The sequence below is a fragment of the Bos indicus x Bos taurus genome, chromosome 23, assembly GCF_003369695.1.
Source record: "Bos indicus x Bos taurus breed Angus x Brahman F1 hybrid chromosome 23, Bos_hybrid_MaternalHap_v2.0, whole genome shotgun sequence".
Classification (NCBI taxonomy): Eukaryota; Metazoa; Chordata; class Mammalia; order Artiodactyla; family Bovidae; genus Bos; species Bos indicus x Bos taurus.
Window position 1 is genome coordinate 37,397,064 of NC_040098.1, and position 18,101 is coordinate 37,415,164.

Below are 18,101 nucleotides of genomic sequence, written 5' to 3' on the forward strand. Positions count from 1 at the left end.
AGCTCACAAAATATATAATATTAATCCCCAAAAAAGTAAGTTTCAATAGAAGAAATACAATTCCACTTAAAGATTAAAACACACATGGAAAGCAAGGATTATTTAGGGACACATAAATGTGCAGCAAAACTATAAAGGAACACAAGAAAATGATACACACAAAATCCAGGGTACTGAATTATTTAACATAGATTGAGACAATGTGTTTATAATAATCATGATAACTTTTTTTTCCTGAAACACGAATTTCAACTGAAAAAGGAAAAATTACATCTGGAGCACACATGAGGAGGCATGACTTGGGAGTAAAACCAGATGGGTGCTCTTCTGTTAAGCTGCATGGCAGATGCACAGGTAGATATTTTATTATTTTTTGTTACAGAAATTATATGTACACTTTTTACATGTAAAATATTTTTTTAAGTCTGAAGTAGAAGGTATGAGAATGTTCACATGACTATCTGAGTGGAGGAATATTCGATTTTCTCTCCTTTTACTTTTCTGGATTTTCTACAATAAATATGCATTCCTGTTATGTTACTAAGACAACGTGAAGTCAGTTATGTCCCCATAAATTCCCTTATCTCCCAGTCCTAGCTCTACTCATCTTACTTATACAACCAGTCCAGGAAAGTAGAGAAATCAGTCATTTGATTCCCAATTGTAGTTATTAACTTATACAGAGATCCCTGGTTTGCTAATTCAGCTACAAATTTACATTCGCCCACAGGCATTAAAGTAAAAAAAAAAATAAAAAAGTAGGCCAATTCTAAAATAAATCATCCAGTGGGCATTTAAAAAACTTGATAAAAATTGAAGGAAAGAGAAAATCAGAACATTATAGGTGAAACCCTATTTTAATAAATTTCATGTGATGATTTCTATTCTCTCATGAAGGGATTTTGAATTGGATTCAGGTTCTATCAAACACGGCTTGATATACTAGATTAAGAGACACTATATTTAAAATAATCACAGAAACAATTTTTTATTTTGAAACACGAAACCTGAAAGGGGGAAAAACACATAATCTCTGTGGACTAACGTTCCAAAGTGCTTGAAATAGCCAATTTGTGTATTCATCAAATGCCTTCTGTATTGTCAAACCATAAAAACTAAGATCATTTCTGCTGCTCTCAGGAGTTACATCTATCACAAAAGACTGGCTCCACTATTTGAATGCAAATTTACAATCAATATCAACCATCCTATCAATGCTAAAACAGAATAAATGTTGAAGGGTTCCAGAGACTGACTAGTGTATTCACCAACAGAAGCAAGTGTATTTGTGATAGCCTAAAATGTATTTGTTCATTTGATTAGCAGAATCATGTGTTGATGATGCTCTGGTTAGGATGTCTCTCTTTAGGACTTCCAAAATCACTAGGGTTTTTGTATTCATAATCTTGAGAGGCGCACATGAATAGGCTTCAGGGCCTCAGGAGCATTTAAAAGCTAGTTGGGAAGAAAAGCGCCCGCCTAAATAGCTTTTGTAGAGCAATGGACCATGCATCTCCTTTGTGAGCTCACAGAAGCTTGGACCTAAGACTCACATGGCCACACCTACCTCTGCAAGTTTCTAGCCTTGACTCCGACAGCCCACTCTACTGACCCTGTTTCTTTAGCATGACTGTGTATTACATAAGTTGTTCAGAAATGTTTCGTGCCCTACAACTCAAAGCTCTCTTAACAACCAAGCTTGGGAGCAGCAATACAGACTTTGCACCAAATAATATTTGGAGGAAAGAGGTGACAAAAGGGAAGAGGGCCTCGAACTCGGAGGCATGACAGTGTGCACTTGGTAAGGATGTGCCGTTTGCAAAAAACAGCATACACATCATGCTAAGAATTCCAACTAATCCGAGAATCCAAGAAAAGATCCTGTAGCCCGTAAAGGCTGAAAGATGAAAAATCGAGTCAATCACAAAAATAACCAGTGTATTGCTTCTACAACATTTTACTAAGCCTCTACTCCATGTATTGCTTTCTGTTTAATAAAAGAAGAAAAGAAAAATATTTTCTGGATTTCCAATGTAAAAAGCCTACTTCAAAGGAGCTTTATAAGTACCATAAGGCAATATTGTCACCCAGGCAATTCCAAAGTCTTTAAACCACTCTCAGATAACTAATCTGTTATCTGGCAACTCTTATGAGAAAACATCTTTAAAGAGTCCATAAACAATCATTATCTTTAAACAGCATCTTTACAAACTAAACTCCCTGAATAACATAGATTTGTTTTTCAATTTAACTCCCTCAGACTCTACTTCAGAAGTCCTTCCCAACATTTTTAATTAAAAAAAAAAAATCCTTAAATCAAAAGCTAACAACAAAACAGGTATTACAACAGATTCTGTAAAAATTCATGTAGGAAAAAATGGGTTTGAAATAAAAATCCATGAATTCAGAGAAAAGGCAAAGAGACAATAAAAGCATACAAGTCTAAATGAGGAAAAAAAATCTTTACATAATCATTTGCTTTTCCATTTTAATTAAACTTGAATTTCAAATGATGCTGAGTTTATTAATAAGATAATTCTTTATAAATCACTAGTGAGCAGATTCCATAGGAATTTTATGGTTTGTCAATATCAAATGGTAGTGTAATCTAAGAATTTAGTGAGTCAATAAAATAAAAGGTAATCATATACACCCACACTGAGAAATCCATTGCAGACTTGGGGGGAGAAGGGGGGACCGGGTGTCAAGTTACTTTCAAGGCACCAATTAAACCAAATGCTTTAGCCCTGAATAATCCATTTGCTCCTCAATCTAGCTCATTCCCCCTCCCCCAACCAAACAGCCAGCTCCCTTATGCACAGTACGTATTTTGAGCGATGCAATCAGCCATGTTCAGAGCTGGAAAATATTCACTGATCACATGAATACTTAGACATATCAGGTAATCTAAACAAATGTTGAGTCACCGAAATTTACTATTTACAGTTCACCCCAGTAAGCTCTGTTGACTACATGCTATTTACAAGGCAGCCTCCTCTTGCAAGCTTAAAACCTCTAGCAAAACACAGTGTAAGGACCAGATTTCCAATGCCCTGAAACAAACGCCTTATTTAGGTTAAGCATAAATGAGTGACAACATGTATACACATATGTGAAAGTGTGGAGAAAGAAATTAGGAAGAAATTTCCCTGAATTCAACATAAGTGATTTGGAAATTCAGAAGGCAGTTCAAACTAGTATAAAGCACTGCATAAGTAAGAAGGTGTCTGAACACGCAGATCTTAAAATCCTCCATATTCTTGAATAAAGTATAACTTTAGGATGGCAGAAATCAAACGATCTGAGGATTATAACCCAATTTTAAACAATGCAAAGCTGGGTGGTGTTTCAATTTTTCTAGCAATATATTACTTCAATTTAATATTTACAAAAAAGCAAAGCTAATCATCTCCTAATCCAAAAATCTTGATTATTATACAGAGAAGTGTTTCTGTTAAAGAAGAAAATAGGCCTGCCTGGCTCCTTCTCCTCTGAAAGAGCACTGATATTGACCTCTCCTCTTCTACAGAGGAGGTTTACCTGCAAGGCCAGAACTGCACCCACTGACTGTGTGACTAATTTCCACTGCAACAGCATTAATGCAAGTCTGGCAAGTGCAACAGCCATTTACACTAACATCCTCTTTTACACAACTGCTTTTACTTGTGCTAAAAACTCAGCTGTCACATCTACATTTTTTCTAAGATAATAATCCCTCTAGAAGAGTCACTGAAAGGCCACAGCAGACCAACCAAATGTTGAGGCCCTTGAAGGTTGAATAAGCCCATTGTCTGGTTTGGAACAAGAGGTCTGTATTCATGATGAATCCAGAGTCAAAAAAACTAAAGCAGAACAAATACTTAAAATTCAGAGACAGTCAAAAAGTAGCTGAAAACTCATCCACAATTTAAAACTACCATCTCCATGTTCCGTGTCATCTTCTATGATTCCATTTCAAAATAAAAATGTGGAGATAATATAAATTTATGAGGGCATTTATTTGATATAACAAGTTGTTTTTTCAATTTCTCCTGAACATTTACATTGTGGGAAAGTAGAATATTCTCCCTATCTTAAAAACCTTTAAAGTGAATTGGAGATTAGTCAACTTATTAAGCACTCAATTTTAAGCTTTGGCTAAAGATATAAATCATAGTAAAAGAATAATACTATTTTATACGTATATCTCTCTGTACGGTTTACTAAGCAGTTTCACCTAAATTACCTTCCTTAATCCTTATAACAATCCTGTGAAGTAGGAATGATTGGCCTATAATATAGATAAGAACATTGGTAACTGGTATAGAAGATATTTGCCATGTTTTCTGACTGGCCAGCACCTTTGGAACACCCTTGATGTAGCTGGGTCATTTTTGACCCAGGTCAAAATGGGTCAAAATTTGAAAATGGGTTGAGGGCCCATTTTCCCAAGATAGAACTTGAGAAGCTCAGTTCTCCAGCCAGCTTGCCGCTAGGCTGACTTCAGCACCACCAATCAGATTCACTCTTGCAAAACTGGTATTCACATATGACCAACTGGATGAAGGACGATGCATTCTGGTGTGGATTTGCTTTGCTTTTATTGGTCAAGATGGTAGCAGAGGTTTCCAGCTCAGGAGGCCAACACTGCAAGTGAGTTCCCAGGCAGCACTACTGTTGACAGTGGTTGCAATTAAATAGATTTCCAGGCAACACTGTCAACCACAGCATCGCGTGCTCAGTTCAGAAGCACACCAGGCAACAGATTCTTCTCTGGGCCAGTTTGCCGGCGTGGTGTGGACACTGTTTCTGAAACTTGACCTATGTATGTGCCTAGTTCTTCAGCCTCCCAGGGAGGCTCTCTCTTATGAATGTCTCGATATCCTTTCATAAGCTTCATTTCTGCTCAAAGTGCATTTTCTGTTGCTTACAATAAGGAATTCTGACTCTTCAGTGAAGCTGGCAAACATTCATTCTCTTTGAAAAGTCTTCTCCAGGCAAGGAACCTTTAAGCTGAGTCCAAAAGGATACATGAGATTCAACCAAGCAAAACTGTGGGGAAAGAGGAAAGGCAATCCCCAGGCAGAGGGCCTGGCAGTGCAAAGGTCCTGTGGTAGAAAAGATGACCAAGAAATCATGAATAAGATGGGAAGAACTTGATGAAATAAAGCACACAAGTGAGCAGAGGGCAGTGCATAACGCATGGCAGAACTGGTCACGGGTTCCCTGCATATCAGAAAAAATTTCCCTATTAGGCCAAAATAAAAGCAGGCATAAGCAACAAACGTTCAAAGTTTTACCCTGAGAATTTTCAGAATAAGGCTAATTACTACCCCACCTACAGAATGGGCTCTGAAACATGTAAAGATAGTGATCATCTTTTTCACATATCTTTTATTTTCCACACTGAAACCATCCCAGCTTCTTTAACTAAGTAATATCCCAGCCATGACAATCTAGAGGTGAAAGCAATGGATCTGAACTGAGGAAACAGGTTTGGGCCTTGATGCTAGACTTACTACATGCATGATCTTAAGAAATCACTGACATTATCTGGAAAGTTGCCCACATTTATAAAATGTAAAAGAATCTACTGCCCTTCAGATCTCATAGAATTATTCTGAGGATTAGATGAACCAAGAAATGCGGGAGCTCCGTACAACACTAGGTATCGATGCGTGTGTGCTAAGTCACTTCAGTCATGTCTGACTCTTTGCACCACTGTGGACTTTAGCCCACCAGGCTCCTCCGACCAGGAGATTCCCCAGGAAAGAATACTGGAGTGGGTTTAGGTATCGTTAGAAGAGAGTAACTGTAATGACCATACCAGTCCACGGTCGGCTAAAGCAGCAGTCCTCGACCATTTGGCACCAGACACTGGTTTCATGGAAGACAATTTTTCCATGGACAAGGGGCGAGGGGTGGGGGGTGGTCTCTGGATGATTCATGTGCATTACATTTATTGTGCACTTTATTTCTATTATTATTACATCAGCTCCACCTCAGATTATCAAACATTCGATCCTGGAGGTTGCGGACCACTGTCCTAAAGGATAAAGAGGAATGCCAATATGTTGAACTAATCAACACTCTTAATATGTCCAGAGCTGTATAGACTGTAATGTTTCAAAAGCAATTTGTCACAAGACCAAAAAAAAACACAAAAAATTAACAATATAAGGTGATAGATGTTAACTTATTGTAGTGATCATTTTGTAACATGTTATATTGTCAATATCAAATTATTATGTTGTAAACCTTTAACTTAGGGACTTCCCTGGAGGTTCAGTGGTTAAGACTCTGTGTTTCCACTGCAGGAGACACGAGTTCAATCCCTGGTCAGTGAACTAAGATCCCATATATCTTGGCTCATCCAAACAATTAAAAGATAAAAATACTTTAAACTTGTACAATGTTACAGGTTGGTTATTTATCAAATAAATTGGGGGAAAAAACTCAGTCCTAGCCAACTTTCTAGCATGATGCTGTGTCCTTTTTTGAGCCTCCTTACTAACAAGTTTTCAATGAGAAGTCACCCATTGAGCAACACTGAATGTAAATCACCTGATAATATACAACTGGATTTCCTACATGCCAGATACTGTGAGCGAGAGCATGAAGAGTCACCTCAGTCCTGTTTGACTCTGCGACCCTATGGACTATAGCCCACCAGGCTCCTCTGATCATGGGATTCTCCAGGCAAGAATACTGAAGTGGGTTGCCATGACCTTTTCCAAGAGATCTTCCCAACCCAGGGATCGAACCCTCTTCTCCTATGTCTCCAGCTTTGGCAGGCAGGTTCTTTGCCACCAGTGCCATCTGGGAAGCCAGATACTGTGCTAAAGGCTAATAATTTTTGTTAATTAAAATTAAAAAATAAAAGTAGTTGGACTAAGCAAGGTTACTTTGTGATGATTTCTCTTTTTAATTCTAAATCATTTCAGGATAAGTTAATAGTGAATCTTCTGGTTTTGACCTCAAATGAACTCACAATATAAAAGACAAAAATAAATATACTAGCATAACTCTTGATCATAAGAGGCAAACCATCCTTTTCTAAAGGACATCCTTGTCTTAGTCATCTTTGTATAACAGGGATATAATGTCAGTCCCGAAAACACTTAGGCAAGCAATAATTTTTTGACGACTGACTGAATACATGCAAGATGTACAAGCTGCCATAAAAGAGCACAGAGTATATGAAAATGTTTTACTATAAAATGAAAATAAATCTTTTATACATATTAAATACAATGATTATAAATATTAAAAATAATTACAATGCTGTTGCTGTTTAATTGGTGAATCATGTCCGACTCTTTTGCAGCCCCGTGGACTATAGCCCAGGAGTCTCCTCTGGCCACGGGATTTTCCAGGTAAGAATACTGGAGTGGGTTGGCACTTCCTTCTCCAGGTGATCTTCCCGATCCAGGGACTGAACCCAAGTCTCCGGCGTTGGCAGGCATTCTTTACCTCTGAGCCCCCTGGCAAGCCCAGTGAAGGCTAACATTTATGAGCATTTTTTTTACATGGTCCTAGATACTATGTTTGGGCTTTCCTGCTGGCTCAGCTGGTCAAGAATCCGCCTGCAACGCGGGAGACCTGGGTTCAATCCCTGGGTTGGGAAGATCCCCTGGAGAAGAGAAAGGCTACCTACCCACTCCAGTATTCTGGCCTGGAGAATGGCAGGGACTGTATAGTCCATGGGATCGCAAAGAGTTGGACACGATTGAGCAACTTTCACTTCACTTCATTTCAGACACTATGTTTAATCCTTGACATGGATCAACTTAGGTAGTATCCAATGGCTGACAGTGGGAGGGAGGTCTGGGAAGATGTCACAGGAAAAGTGATGAGTTTTTAAGGATTTCTTGGCCATCATAATAGGAAGAGGGTAACGTTTATATTCTTCATCTGTATCTAGCCAAATCATTCCCCAATTTGAATGTTAAGGATAACTTGATAAATCACAAAGTGAATTCTCAGAAATGGCCAGGTATGCATTCAAATCCATGACAACCAAGTTTAAAACATTTCATTTGAGTATATTTGAGTACTTTTGGGATTCACAGCCTTAAAAGTATCAGAGATCTGAATAGACATTTTCCTAAAGACATACAGATGGCCAACAAGTACATGAAAAGATGATTATTCATCATCAGAAAATAAAATTCAAAACCACAAGATGCCACCTTACATCTGTCTGATGGCTATTATCAAAAAGACAAGAAATAACAAGTGTTGGGAAAGATGTGGAGAAGAAGGAACCCCAGGAATGTAAATTGGTGCAGCAACTGTGGAAAAGAGAATATGGATTTTATCTGAAAAATTAAAAATAGAAGTGCCATAAATCCAGCAATTCTACTTCTGAATAGTTATCTAAAGAAAATGGAAACACTAATTCAAAAGATATACGCAACCCAATATTCACTGCAGTGTTATTTACAGTAGCCAAGATATGCAAACAACCTAAGTGTCCATTGGTGGATGAATGGATGAAGAAAATGCGGTGTCTGTGTGTGTGTGTGTGTGTGTGTGTGTGCCTAGTCACTCAGTCGTGTTCGACTCTTTGTGACCCCAAGGACTGTAGCCCACCAGGCTCCTCTGCCCATGGAATTCTACAGGCAAGAATACTGGAGTGGCTTGCCATACCCTCCTCCAGGGGTTCTTCAGGACCCAGGGGTTGAACTTGGGTTTCCTGCATTGCAGGCAGATTCTTTACTGTCTGAGCCACCAGGGAAGCTTTACATATATAATGGAAGATTATTCAGTCATTAAAGAAATCTTGCCATTTACAATGACATGAATGGATAATTCTGCTAAGTGAAATAAGTCAGACAAAGACAAATACCATTTGATCTCACTTACATGTTAAATCTTCAAAAAAAGAAAAAGAAAATTCATAGAGAACAGATTGGTGGTTGGGAACAGATGAGTGAAGAAAATGGGTGAAGGGAGTCAAAAAGTACATTTCAGTTAAAAAATTAAATAGCTTTGGTGACTATAGTTAATAATACTGTACCGCACATTTGAAAGCTGCTAAGACAGTAAATCTTGAAAGCACTCATCACAACAAAAAAAAATTCTTCAACTATGTGTGGTCACGGGTTATTAACTAGATATATTGGAGTGATCGTTTCACAATATATACAAATATCAAATCATTTTGTTGTACATATGAAACTAATAGAATATGTCAACTACACTTCAATAAAAAAGAGGGGAATTTCACAGACTTGCCCAAACTATTCCTACAACATGTGAAAATTCATCATATTCGGGAAAAAAAAAAATGCTAGTAACTTACATGACATTCCACAGCCCAGCTCAGAAGGACATTCCAATGTTTAACAACTCTCCCAATCAGAATGTGAGGAAAGCAATTCTGACCCGCAGTCACAGACGTGGGCATAAGTTTCCAGATAGCAAAAGCATCTGTAAGTTAAAAGAGAACATTCATCCAAAATGGAAGTTGAAAAGAGTATTAAGACATAATAGCAAGGGATTTCTCTGGTGGTCCAGTGGCTAAGACCCCATGCTGCCAGAGCAAGGCGCGTAGATTCCCCTGGTTGGGGAACTAAGATCTCACATGCCATGTGGCACCGTCAAAAAATTTTAAAAAATTAAAAAATAATTTGAAAAAAGAAGTGAAAGCAAGACTAAGACACTGTTGGGAAGAGAAGCTGATCCACGAGCTATTTAATTCATTAAACTGATACCCAACTATTCAAGTATTTTCAGAACCTAATTTGATTGTGCCCTGATCTTCTGTTACATTTTAATTAAGATTAGTTGAGCATATAAATGAATGTTGAGCATAATATCTTAGAGTGAACAAGACTGGAAAGAATCAGAATTGGTCTATCAAAGAAGGAAAAGTGGGGAAAGGCAATCCTTGGGGAGTCTTTGACCCTCAAGGCAGGGGGGCCAGAAGTTGATTAAGGTTCCTGGCAACCTAGAGCCTATTGTACAGAGTGAAGTAAGTCAGAAAGAGAAAGACAAATGTCATATATTAAGACATGTATGGATTCTAGAAAGATGGTACTGATGGGCAGCAGTAGAGACGCAGACATAGAGAACAGATTTGTGGACACTGTAGGAAGGAGAGGGTGGGACGGATTGAAAGAGGGGCATGGACACATACGCATGACCATAAGTAAAACAGATAGCCAGTGAGACTTGCTGTGTGCCCCAGGGAGCTCACCCCAGTGCTCTGTGACAACACAGAGGGGTGGGATGGGGTGGGAGATGGGAGGGAGGTTCAAGAGGGAGGCGACATATGTAAACCTGTGGCTGATTCATGTTGATGTGTGGCAGAAACCAGCACAATATTGTAAAGCAATTATCCTCCAATAAAAATTTAAAAAAAAAATATGAAGTCAGCTGGAAGTACTTAAGCCTTTCTTGGAAGAATGCCCAAATCATGATGAAGGCAAAGAAATGCTGCAAGTGTGAGCAGAACTCTAATGCAAACATTGTTTTCTTATTTCTAATCTGCTGTCCTCCTATTTCCGTATCCGGGTATCATGCCTTTGAACAATAAAAACCTAGTGATACGGTCTTGACTCATAATTAACTTGTTACCGAGGATATCCCTGTATTATATTTTCTCTGACTTGCGTAAAAGGTGTCATTCACCACTTTGCAATCTTTTGATTAATTTGTTTCCCGTTTATTCAGGGTTCTTTGTATATTGTGTTTAGGTGAGTGTATGTGTGTATCAAATGATTATATGTAGATACATGCAATCTAAACCAAGTCTTATTGTAGAGGTTTAAGGTTAAGAAGGGGCAATATTAAGTACCAAGTCTGCAGACTACTGAACTGAAATAGTTTTTTTATTGGAGTATAATTGCATTACAATGTTGCGTTAGTTTCTTCTGTACAATGAAGTGAATCAGCTATACATATACATATATCGCCTCCCTCTTAGACCTCCCTCCATCCCACTCATCTAGGTCATCACCGAGCACCGAGCTGAGCTCCCTGGACATGACAGCAGCTTCCCACTAGCTATCTGTTTTACATATGGAAGTGCATATATGTCAATCCTAATCTTTCAATTTGTCCCACTCTCCCTTTCCACTCCTGTGTCCACGTGTTGGTTCTCTACGGTTTCATCTCTATTCCTGCCCTGAAAATAGGTTCATCTGTACCATTTTTCTAGATTCCATATATATGCCTTAATATACAATATTTGTTTTTCTCTTTCAGTGTCTAGATTTTCACAATTAAAATTGTCTTCAAACTTTAAATATCTTTAATTTTCCAGGATCTCCCCCCGCAAAACACCATTTTCTACCATCAATATGATTTTAAGCTTCACAAAAGATCTATCTATGAGTCACTGGCTCCTCTATCTCCAAATCAACATCATTCATAGACCATTTATTTCTTAAAATAACCTGTTAATATTCATTTTATTCATCAGTGTAAGTAGGAGAGCTAAGGTATAATACTCTGAAACCCAAACTCAGTAATCTGCACAGCACAGATCTTGTCTCCTTACAATTGCTTCTGCCAGGGGACTGCGGGGAGGCAGGGAGGGGGTGAGGACAGCCTTGGGAATTTTAAATGACAGAGTCACCCAGGGAAAGCAAGCTTATTTTTAGTAAGAGGGGGAGGGGAATGCTGATTTAATTTATTTCTCTGCCTGCGAACCTACCTTGGAAAGGAAAAGCAAGAGTTGATTAATTAGATTAGCAAATCCACTAAGTCGTTTATTTTGTTGGGTGAATCAATGCTTCCCTGAATTTACTTTAGCTTTATTTTTGGCTTTCAGTTCTATCTGCTAGGTAAGATGTTAAGAGCCAAAAGTCCTTCTCTCCTCCAGTTCTTGCAAATACCTTTTCACATGTTTATCTTTTTGTGATTGGAGGCAGACAGATTTCACAGTTTCACCCACTCCTCTTCCATCCCCTCAACCCCAGCTTATGGATAACACACATATAGAGGACAGAAAATTACAGATAATAGAAAACTGACTACACTGCTCTCCTATTTTTTATGCTTTTCAGTTTTCAGCATTTCTCTTTTCCTGCTGACTTTAGTTTTAAATTCTCTTTCCACCCAATATTAAAACCTAAAGGAAAATAAAGCCTTTTTCTCCATTAAGGACAGTATATTTTAACATTATCAGAAAAGAATTATGAGAGCAAACTGCTTTATTAAAAAAAATTGTTTAATGTCTCATATTTTTGCTAGTCTTTCCTTCTTCCTTCTCTTAATGACCTGTCTTTCGTAGGAAGCCCCTTTCATCTGACTTGCCCCACAAAATTATTCTTGATTCATTTGTTACTGAGATTTACAGGAGTACAGCTGTTCAAACAAAGTGCTGGCCTATGAAAGCCTGGGAAAGTCGAGGAAGATAATCAAATTAACATTCTGGCTATACATTCTTTTAACAGAACCCAGACAATTTTGATTTTTTATATTCAAAACATATTTAAAAAGACAAGCTCTGTAGCATCACAGACCATATTTTCCATTTAATGACCTGGATGACATGTTCAGGAGAAAACCCTACTTATTCAGCATCAAACGTGCTTTTCTAGAAAAGATTCTTTTTTTTTTAATTTTTTTAAAAAAGAAGAAGGTTCAAGAAATAAGAGCTTGAGATCCTAGCAGTTGGGGACCACTAGAAATTATTTGGCTCAAAGTGACAGGCAAGAAATATGAGTACTGGTGAGCTTGACATGAGTGTTGGGGGGCTTCTGACAAACACCAGACACCACTGATTTTCAACCAGAGGTGGACTTGGAAGAGCTTGTAATTCAGAAGCTGCAAAATCACCTTCTCCAAGGAAGTTTACATCACTCTAGTTCTGTGAAAAATGAAAAAGATTACAGGATCACAATCTCCCACAAACTCATGAGGCATATGCTCCTGGCCTTGAAATTCAAATGCAGAGAGAGAAAAATCAAAATGAGAGTGTGTTCACGCTTCTGAATTTATTCCTCTCCTCTCCCCTGCATCTGGGTTATCAGAGAATGTAAAGGTTTCCTAGATCAGTTTAACACTCTTTGAATTATACTGAAAAGAACGTCCACCCCAGTAGATAAATATTATGTTTCCTAGATCAAGAAAGAGCATCCTCTTCTTTCTAGCTGCCCAAGACCCCCACCTCCCATCAGTCACCAAGTCTCATTTAAAATCTACCTTCCTAAATATCTTTGGACTCCAGTCAAGTTTCTGTATTCCTTCAGTCTCTCTCCCAACTTAGGGCTACTGTCATCTCCCAGTCAGATTGCTATAGAAAGCTCCCAACTGGTCGGTCTTCAACTTTGCCTTACTCCATCCATTCTTTTACACCAGCTAAACTCATCTTCCTAGGAAGCAGCTCTCCTATCGCCATGAGGATAAATTCCAGACACCTGAACATATAGTTGAAATTGTAACTGGGCACTGAGCAAAGTTTCAGCCCAATTTCTCTGCTTTCCGTCACACTCCACAGTATAGCCTGGCTAAGCATTTTTCATTTTCCCCAAACACACACACACATACACACACACACTCAGCCTGGGCTTTTGGCACATACTTATGTTTAGTCACCAAGCTGTATTCGACTCTTTGCGATCCCGTGGATTACAGTCCACCAGGTTCCTCTTATCCGTGGGATTTCCAGGCAAGAATACTGGAGTGGGTTGCCATTTCCTTCTCCAGGGGATCTTCTCCATTCAGGGATCGAACCTGAGTCTCCTGGGTTGGCAGGCAAATTCTCTACCACGGAGCCACTAGAGAAGCCTGGGCTTTGGCACATACTCCTACAAACGCCTGTAACATCCTCACTGAGCCATCACCTCTTCCCTCTTAAAATTTAACCTTTAAGAGTAGCACCTAGTAGGTGTTCAATAAATATTTGCTATTGGATAAAGGAATGAACAGGGCAACGATGCTACTAGGCATATGACAAAGTCAAGTTTTTTTTTCAATTAAAATTACTTAGACTCTAACTAGGGGGAGAAATCTAGTTATACAGGTTATACAAGTACTGGATCTAAAGTAGCTCCCTTACCCCACCAAGTACAAGATGGCCTAGATTGAGTATTTGACCGCTCTCTGCCGCCCCTACTTTATTTATACCACCAGCCACTACTCTTTGATGTCAGCTCTATACAAAGCCAGTTTCGAAAGGACAGTGCTGATTTACACCATTAGTCTTACTCAGATCCTCAAGTCAAAATGCTAAAATGAGAAACAAAGTTCATCCTGATTTCTCTTCATTCTAAGCAAACACATAAACTTTACATTCAAGAGCAACTGCCCTACACTGAATTGTGTTTAAGTTCCCCTGGTAATTTATTGGGACTTGTGATGAAATTGTTCCTCTGGCCAATTGCAGTCTCTATCCCCAGGAAAGAACTGAGATCTGAGTGTAGATGTTCACTCTTAGAAAACCGGTGGTCAGAACTGGCTTTCCCCCATTCAAAAGAGAAAATCCAAACTACTAGGCATGGAAACCAGAACGGGTTTAAAGACACTTCTGAAGTGCCTATACGCCACCTTTCCAGCTCATCCCAGCCATGCTTGGCTCTCCCATCCTCCGCTCCAGGTGTATTGCTCAAGATCTCCAACTCTTCGTCTGTGCTTTGCTCTGGCTCTTGCTTTGCTTTGGAATGTCGCCATTCCAGTCTCATCCCTCGCTTTGTCCTCTGCCTGGCACAGTCTTCCCACCTTCAAACAGAATCAATTAGTCCCCATCTTGGTCCTTCCTTTCTTTACTCTCTCAAGCCGCTTAACACAGTAGATATGGCAATTACTACTCATGTGTCTGTTTCCCCTAACAAGTTGAGAACTGAGTATAAGCAGATGCCTCATCTTAACTCGTATTGAGATCCTTGGTGGATAAATAATACCTAGCACATGGTAGTCAATGAATGGTAATTTAATGAATGAGCCTGCTTTGTCCCTGCCCACAGCTGAGGCCGAACAGCAAACTTATCAGAATCTGACAGCAAGTCCATCCATCGTGGTTCTACACAGCATCAAGAGCAACAGAAAACCAAGCATGCAAGGACTACAACTGACTTGCTATGCAGACATGGGTAACTTACAAGGCTAATTGTCATAATGGCAAGCAAACAGCTTCGCCTCTGACAACACAAACCCTGAATTGCTGTTCGAACTTGATCAGCAGTTGGAGACAATTCAAAAGGGAACGTTTAGAGATTTTAAGTGACACTAACTGGCCTTCTTAATATTTGCTCAGCAACTATTTGCTGAACACCAGCAATATGCTTGGCTTGCTTTATTAGTAAAAGGACTACCAAGTGGTATTTGAAAAGATCCCTGACCTTAATTTGAGAGGTTCTCAGTCTGGTAAATGAACCAAGGCGACCATAAGGCATTACTTACAGATGTTATGTAAGTGGTATAAATAGGAGACTACTGTAACTGATCGTTGCAGGAAAATGAAGACAAGATTTTGTTTTTATGGGCTTTTATTGTGCATCGCTGGTACGATGGTGTGTGTGAGTCACTAAGTCATGTCCAACTCTTTGCATCCCCATGGACTGTAGCCCGCCAGGCTCCTCTGTCCATCGAATTCTGCAGGCCAGAATACTGGAGTGAATAGCCATTCCTTTCTCCAGGGGATCTTCCATACCCAAGGATCAAACCCGGGTCTCCTGCATTGCAGGCGAATTCTTCACCTCAGGGAAGCCCAGGATAGTAAATGTGGCCTAAGATTTTTACTGCTTTTAGGTGAATATTTGCACAATTTGTTGAGCACTTTCTCACCAGAGCCATTCAGGAGCTGGAGAGTAAAGGTGCATCTGGCATGAGAAAAAGGAGGACAGGGAGAGCTCTTCTAGGTGTTTCTCCTATACTAAGTGGTTTATCACCCCGATGCCTTGAGAGAAAAGCGTTAAATCCAGATGAACCTCTGACCCAAAACTCATCACCTCCCAAAAGACATCCAATGAGGACTGGCCTTTTCTGAATAGCTCTGAATACTCCCAGAGCTATTCAGTCACATATAGGAGCTCCCTGAACATATATCACGGGGCCATGGTCCCTGCCTTCCAGGATCTCCATCCTGCATTCTCAGAGTCTAATGTGACTGTAAATACTGACTTTTGTCTTGATAAAATTTTTATTGGAAACCCTCAGGTTGAGTATATGTTCCAATTTTTTTTTTAAAGGGAAAACTAAGTCATTAATTATAATTTCTAATATTTCTCTAGTCTCATTTCTCACCATCCAACATCCGCAGGATACACACTCTCAAAGTCACGTTCTTTCTCTACCACGCTCTGTAACTATGGCTTAGAGTACATTCACTTGAAATCTAGAAATCTCCTACTGTCTTATACAACTGCAAAAGTCCACCTTTTCCCAGGGACCACAGAAATAGCCAGTGCCCAAAATCAAATGTATTCAGAATGACTTTTGATATTTCAGAACAAAGGATCCATAGCCAAGAGTTCAGGGCTGAATTCACCATTTGAAATTGTACGAGAAAATCTTATGTGCATGTGAATATATGGATTTTTTCTTGGGGCTAGTTTCCACTGCTTTTAAAAAATTCTCATAGGGGCCTAAGACACACACACACTCCTAAAAACATGATATTCTGCTAGTTTCAGTAAATATTTTTTGTATATAAATACAACACCATTTCCATTTGTCTAATGAAAAGTATCAACATCTTTTCCCAAGCCTTTTCATATGAAATATGATTAAAATATCCACATTAGCAAGTGAGTGCCAGAACACAAAAATCCTAGAAGAGGCAGCAAAGAAAAAGAGCAAAAGCCCCCAAATTATTTATGCCTGAAGAACTTGAATCACAAAAACCATAAGCAAAAAGGAAAAGTAGGTCATTGTGACTTGACATTCAGAAATAAACAGCAACATTTTATTCCTACTGACCCATAAATCTTCCTCCAGTCCTGAATTTCATCACCACCCTACGAAAGGTTACTGAACTTCCTCAGCATTTCTCAAACACTACATCACAGCTAGAGAACAACAGAATTGTGTCTGCCGGCTCATCTCCTAAAATACTGGGAAACAACAGTAAGAACAAACAACTCACATTTTATTCCAAACATTAACAAGAAGGTGGTCAGAGGTTCTATGAAAAGAAGTACTTGCTTTCTTGAAAATAAATTTAATATATAAGGCTAAAATCACTCTTGACCTTACAATGTCACTTACAAGGCATAGAGTAACTCAGAACAGGAATGCGTATGCGAAGGACCCATTTTGAATCTGTCCCGCATTTTGATCTGACATAAGCAAAGGAGATTTGTATGCTGCCATTGTTTTAGTCGTCTGACATCCTTTTCTGAATGAATCCAGATGGAGATGTCTCTCTTCTGGTTCTCTGTCACTTAACTGCTGCCGCTTCCATCTGTAGTGCTAAGATCCACCCCTTATTTTATCCCGGACATCAAGCAACCTTCATTTCTTCACACTCCCAGGTCCCTTCTTAACAGCTCCATGTGGGAATCGCTCGCTGCCTTGCTTCAAACTCATCCAACACTCCTTCCCAATTATTTATGTTGGTGACACACTCTTTCTCACCAGCTGTCCGGGGTCACTACTCAGAGGCACTTGGATTGAAAATGCATTCAGTTTGCCATCCAATATTTTGGTAGCTCTACAGCTCCCCACTCCAGCTTAGCGCACGGTGGAACAGAACCAAATTCTTACATTTTGTCTGAGATTGTCTTGAACGCCCATGGACTTATGGGTGATGGGTCAACATCAGTTCCTAAGTCTAAAGAACATTGTTGTTTATTTCCAATTCTGTGACCCCATGGACTGTAGCCCACCAGGCTCCTCTGTCCATGAGATTTTCCAGAATGGAGCGGGTTGCCATGCCCTCCTCCAGAGGATCTTCCCAACCCAGGGACTGAACCTACGTCTCCTGAACTGGCAGGCAGATTCTTTACCTCCAAACCACCAGGGAAGCCCAAAGAATATTAATATCAGCAACAATGCTGACAAAAATGAATGCTGCGTTTAAAAAAAAAACAAAACTGAGCACTGATATCACAAAATGGACACAACCCCAGATCTGCCATTTATCACCAGTGTGATGTTTGAGGCAGCCTCCTAACTTCTTCGAACCTCACTTTCCTAGCTGTAAAGTCAGGAAAATACCACCTTCCTCA

The 18,101-nt window shown here is 39.3% G+C and overlaps 1 long non-coding RNA gene across 14 annotated transcripts in view; it reads right to left on the bottom strand.

Moving 5' to 3' along the window:
* Window positions 1-18,101, bottom strand: part of LOC113881407 — a 527,961-nt gene that overhangs the window by 456,001 nt on the left and 53,859 nt on the right. For all 14 annotated transcript variants that reach the window (XR_003508031.1, XR_003508027.1, XR_003508030.1 and 11 more), the window contains one exon: window positions 9,287-9,414. This is a non-coding gene — a long non-coding RNA (uncharacterized LOC113881407). The remainder of the gene's footprint in view (window positions 1-9,286; window positions 9,415-18,101) is intronic.